Source organism: Bos mutus, chromosome 2 (genome assembly GCF_027580195.1).
Source record: "Bos mutus isolate GX-2022 chromosome 2, NWIPB_WYAK_1.1, whole genome shotgun sequence".
NCBI classification, from domain to species: domain Eukaryota; kingdom Metazoa; phylum Chordata; class Mammalia; order Artiodactyla; family Bovidae; genus Bos; species Bos mutus.
Window position 1 is genome coordinate 51814035 of NC_091618.1, and position 6398 is coordinate 51820432.

A 6398-nucleotide genomic window follows, 5' to 3' on the forward strand; every position below is an offset into this window, starting at 1 on the left:
TTATTGTACACCAATGACACAATTCTTTCTATGTGTCAGTTTTAATAGTAGACATTTGGAATCAGTTAAATAATGTCAGTTTTATATCCTGTCATCAGATACTTCAAATAAAATATTTTTTTTGTTTTATATTTTTATGTAATTCATAGAAGCTGAAGTAAAATTTTGGAAATTTATTCTATCAGAGCTGAAACAAGTGACATTATTCTGAATCTTACCAGAAATTCAGTTAAAAAATTTAACATTATTGGTAAAATCATTTGTTTTTAAAGTAATATGTATATGAATTTTGGTGGAACAAAAGGATATGGCAAAAATAATGTTCTCATTAAATTAAAATTTGACCACAGGATTACTTGCAGTACAGCATTCTGTATAATAAAAGCTGAAATTCTATAAATTTGTGTAACTTGTTACACAAACCTATAAATATCTTAATATATAAATAGGGAACTACAAATTTTTTTGTGACACAGTTAATGTTAAATGTTCAATAAATACTGTAACCTGGTGGCATGTAGTTTTTCTTTTTGCTATCCCTTATCAAATGGATTTTAAGAACATTTAAACCTTTGATTAATTTCTTTGTAAATTAACTTCAGTTTAACTGTAATGATATACAAATTTTAACTGAACAAGTTTTCAGTTTTTATTTCATCTTTGTCAAAATAAAAATGCATTTTTATAAAAATAAATGGAATATTTTAGTCAATGTAGTTAATGAACATAGTTCCCAAAATGTCAGCATTTAAAACTCTCAGCAAGCCTCAATCATTGCAAAAACTTATGACATAGAGCTTTTTCCAATAACAAAACTGACCTTATGATTTCAAATGGTGTATAAGATTTAAATTTGAAATTCTTTAACTGCATACTGAAGTATCTTGACTTGCAAGAAGACTCTTTTGATGAAGCTTCTATTTTTAATTAGATAAATTTATATTCTCTTCCAGAACGAAATGAAACTGAGAAGGACTGCGATTTTGCAGCATCTAAGTCTGGCAAAGCAATAAAAAGAACCATAAAAAGAGATGATTTATTTGATGAGATGAATCTTGTAAAAATATTTTTTAAAGATAACATTTTGAATGGAAGCAAAAAACCTATACTTGCGAAAATATTTGGGTTGAAATTGACACATTTCAGTTTAAAATTATTATTGATAAATTCCTTTATAACAGATATTGCTAGAAGTTTACTAAGCATCTCAGCACCCATACAGAGAGATCTTATATTAAAGTGTTGTGACCTATAAGAAGTATCAATTGAGGAAGTCAATAATTTCAGAATGTTGAGGAAAACTGCAAGCAGTTTTATGAAAGAGAATAAGATTATACAGAAAAACCAACTCTTCAGAAAAGTACTAGGGCATAGCATTAGAGCAAAATATTATTTTAAAACTGATTAAAATGAGAATAACTTTTTGCTTTTATTATTTATTAATGTTCATATTCTCAACACAGGTTTTTAAAATTTTGTTTAATGTTCTAGATGTGCTATTTTTAGTTTTGGGAAAATTTTATTTTCAAAAATAGTATTTGGATAGTATCTATTTAAAGTGTAGGAAAAGATCAGTTTTCATTCCAATCCCAAACAAAGGCAGTGCCAAAGAATGTTCAAACTACTGCACAATTGCAGTCATCTCACACACTAGTAAAGTAATGCTCAAAATTCTCCAATCTAGGCTTCAACAGTACATGAACTGAGAACCTCCAGATGTTCAAGCTGGATTTAGAAAAGGCAGAGGAACCAGAAATCAAATTGCCAACACCTGTTGGGTCATAGAAAAAGAGAGTTCCAGAAAAACATCTATTTCTGCTTTATTGACTATGCCAAAGTCTTTGACTGTATGGATCACAACAAACTGTGGAAAATTCTTCAAGAGATGGGAATACCAGACCACCTTCCCTGCCTTCTGAGAAACCTGTATGCAGGTCAAGAAGTAACAGTTAGAACTGGACATGGAACAATGGACAGGTTCCAAATCAGGAAAGGAGTACGTCAAGGCTTATTTAACTTCTATGCAGAGTACATCATGAGAAACATTGGACTGGATTAACCACAAGCTGGAATCAAGAATGCTGGGAGAAATATCAATAACCTCAGATATTCAGATGACACTACCCTTATGGCAGAAAGCAAAGAAGAACTAAAGAGCTTCTTGATGAAAGTGAAAGAGGAGAGTGAAAAAGTTGGTTTAAAACTCCACATTCAGAAAACTAAGATAAATGGCATCTGGTCCCATCACTTCATGGCAAATAGAAGGGGAAACAATGAAAACAGTGAGAAACTTGATTTTTTTGGGCTCCAAAATCACTGCAGATGGTGACTGTACCATGAAATTAAAAGACGCTTACTCCTTGGAAGAAAAGCTATGACCAACCTAGACAGCATATTAAAAAGCAGAGACATTAATTTATCAACAAAGGTCTGTCTAGTCAAAGCTATGGTTTTTCCAGTATACTCACATCCAGTATATATGGATGTGAGAGTTGGATCATAAAGAAAGCTGAGCACCGCAGAATTGATGCTTTTGAACTGTAGTCTTGGAGAAGACTCTTGAGAATCCCTTTGGACTGCAAGGAGGTCACACCAGTTACTCCTAAAGGAAATCAATCCTGAATATTTATTGGAAGGACTGATGCTGAAGCTGAAACTTCAATACTTTGGCCACCTGATGTGAAGAGCTGACTCATTTGAAAAGACCCTGATGCTGCGAAAGATTGAAGGCAGGAGGAGAAAGGCATGACAGAGGCTGAACTGGTTGGATGGCATCACTGACTGGATGCACATGAGTTTGAGCAAGCTCCAGGAGTTGGTAATGGACAGGGATGCCTGATGTGCTGCAGTCCATGGGGTCACAAAGAGTCAGACATGATTGAGTGGCTGAACAGCAACAATAATTTAAAGTAGTAAACAATCCAATAATATATTACAAATAATTTGTTGGTCAATAATATTTCAAAAAATCATATAATTTAAATTATTTTTATCCCTTATTTAACTTTGAGAAGTCCCACCTTGGATTATGGTCACTCTGTGTGTAAGGGATATTATAGCCAGAAATACATGTTGAGATTCATTCTGGACCACTTGTACTTAGCACTCAAGTGGCTTCTACCAACTCCATGCTTCAGTTCAGTTCAGTCGCTCAGTCGTGTCTGACTCTTTGTGACCCCATGAATCGAAGCACACAAAGTCTCTCTGTCCATCACCAACTCCTGGCCTCTTTCAGTATCCTATCATTTTGCCTTTTCATACTGTTCATGGGGTTCTCAAGGCAAGAATACTGAAGTGGTCGGCGAGTCACGATGATGGCGGCCACCAGCGTGTGGTGAGCTAGCGGATTCTCTGCTGCTTTCGCAGAGCCCCTCGCGCTTCCGACAGACCCACTGGCTGGTAACCGGGCGCGTGAGGAAGCACGGTGGTCCGAGCTCGCGAGGAAGGCCGCAGTCGCGGAGGCAGCTGCGCGGCCGGGGGCCAGGGCTGGGGGAGAGGCCGCTCTGCAGGGCGAATGTGACAAGCCCCCACCCCCACCGCCTTCCTCCCAAGTACGCGAGGAGCGCGGGCGACCCCGGGCCGCCAGGCCACAGACCCCGCCCAGCGGCCAGCACCTGGAGCAGGCCCGGCAGCGGAGCTGCGCGACGGCACCATGCTGGTCACCCTGAAGACCCTCCAGCAGCAGACCTTCAAGATCGACATCGACCCCGATGAGACGGTGAGAGCACTGAAAGAGAAGATTGAATCCGAAAAGGGTAAAGATGCCTTTCCTGTAGCAGGTCAAAAGTTAATTTATGCAGGCAAAATCCTCAATGATGATACTGCTCTAAAAGAATATAAAATTGATGAGAAAAACTTCGTGGTGGTTATGGTGACAAAACCTAAAGCAGTGACAACACCAGCATCAGCTACAACTCAGCAAATTCTGCCGCCACCACCACAGTTAGTTCCTCCACAGTGCCAGCTGTGACTCAGGCCCCAGCCCCTGCCCCCACTTTGGCTCCCACTCCCACACCTGCGTCTGTCACTCCAGCACCGACGACAGCATCTTCTGAGCCTGCACCTGCTAGTGCAGCGAAGCAGGAGAAGCCTGCGGAGAGGCCAGTGGAAACCCCAGTGGCCACCACCCCAACGTCAACCGACAGTACATCAGGTGATTCTTCTCGGTCGAACCTTTTTGAAGATGCAACAAGTGCACTTGTGACAGGTCAGTCTTACGAGAATATGGTAACTGAGATCATGTCAATGGGCGATGAACGAGAGCAAGTAATTGCAGCCCTGAGAGCCAGTTTCAACAACCCTGACAGAGCAGTGGAGTATCTCTTAATGTGAATTCCTGGAGATCGAGAAAGTCAGGCTGTGGTTGACCCCCCTCCAGCAGCTAGTACTGGGGCGCCTCAGTCTTCAGTGGCTGCAGCCGCAGCAACTACGACAGCAACAACTACAACAAGTTCTGGAGGACACCCTCTTGAATTTTTACGGAATCAGCCTCAGTTTCAACAGATGAGGCAAATTATTCAACAGAATCCTTCCCTGCTTCCAGCATTGCTACAACAGATAGGTCGAGAAAATCCTCAGTTACTTCAGCAACTTAGCCAACATCAGGAGCATTTTATTCAGATGTTAAATGAACCAGTTCAAGAAGCTGGTGGTCAAGGAGGAGGGGGAGGAGGTGGCAGTGGAGGAATCGCAGAAGCTGGAAGTGGTCATATGAACTACATTCAAGTAACGCCTCAGGAAAAAGAAGCTATACAAAGGTTAAAGGCATCAGGATTTCCTGAAGGACTTGTGATACAAGTATATTTTGCTTGTGAGAAGAATGAGAACTTGGCTGCCAATTTTCTTCTACAGCAAAACTTTGATGAAGATTGAAAGGGACTTTTTTTTTAAATCTCACACTTCACACCAGTGTATTACACTAACGTTGTTCACTGGATTGTCTGGGATGACTTGGGCTCATATCCACAATACTTGGTATAAGGTAGTAGATTGTTGGGGGTGGGGAGGGAGGGATCTAGGATATAGGGCAGGGATAAATACAGTGCATGTCTGCTTCAGTTAGCAAAGGCCGCAAATCCACACAGTGTGTAAAATATTATACAACCAAAAATCTGCTTTTGCAGGTCTTTATTTCTTCTATAAAACAGTAGGTAACTTTTCCTAGGTTTCACTCTTTTTAGTGTACTAGATCCAGAAATTTAGTGTAATGCCCTGCTTTATATTTCTTTGACTTAACATTGGTTTCAGAAAGAATCTTTGCTACCTAGAATCTACAGTCCCTATTTTATGGCAACACTGGATAATGGCTTTGTGAAATTGGGGAAAAAAAATGGGAGTGACTGTAAACAGAAATGCCAAATTATTGGTGGTTATTGTTGCTGCTTCAAATAAGTATAAAATTAGTGTGTAAGAAAGCCCATTCTTTCATGATAAATACTTGGGGTTGAAGGGGGGAGATGGGGGAACATTTTCTTAAGATGAAAATAATTAACTGCTATTTTAAATTTCTTGATCATTGAATGTGAGACCCTTCTAACATGATTTGCGAAGCTGTACAAGTATAGGCAGAGTTATTTTTCTGTTTACATTTTTTTTTTTGGTTTATTTTGGGGGGTAAATTGGTAGTTGCCTAATTACTGTTTACTTCATTGTTATATTGCAGTTAAAAGTTATAAAAACCACGGTTGCATGTTTGCTTTTGATGTATCCCTTTGTGGAGTTAGCACTTTGGGGCCAATGAAGAAATGCAGCATTCACTCTCCCTGTCTTCCCCTTCCCTCAGCAGAAATGTGTTTGTCAGCAAGTCGTGAATTCCAACTGCTGCCTTTTTTAAAACCCACAAAATGCTGATTCAGTTCAAGATTAATGCAAATGTCTCAAAACTGGGTTTCTGATATTTGTAAATGTTTTTTCCTTATTAGATAAGAATGTATGACCATTTAAGTTGTTAGGATTATTTTGCTTTTGAAAAGAGAAGGTGGACAGAACTACAATCCAGCATCTTTTATTGCATTGGAAAGACTGGCAAAATCTTTTGGAAGGGTTGGGAGATGCAGCTGGAATAGTACTTTGGAAAATATACAATCAAGATATCTCATGGCATATTAAAAGAAAAATCTTAATAGCAAAAAAAAAAAAAAAGAATACTGAAGTGGTTTGCCATTCCCTTCTCCAGTGGACCACATTCTGTCAGACCTCTCCACCATGACCCGCCCATCTAGGGTGGCTCCACACTTAACCTGGGGTATTTTGCTTATTTCCCATTCTTTCCTCCCCTACATCCACCCCTGACTTTTGGGTCTCAGTAGTTTTAAATATGGCTATGTCTCTTGCATCAATATGTAGGCAGAAATAGTGATATGATTCCTTTGTTTTCGTCTTAGAAAACTTTCTTGACA

The 6398-nt window shown here is 39.2% G+C and overlaps 1 pseudogene; it reads left to right on the forward strand.

Annotated features, from left to right (window-relative positions):
- The first annotated feature begins 3314 nt into the window (after positions 1–3314).
- On the forward strand, positions 3315–4898 carry LOC138992046 (UV excision repair protein RAD23 homolog B pseudogene; annotated as a pseudogene).
- Positions 4899–6398: the final 1500 nt, after the last annotated feature.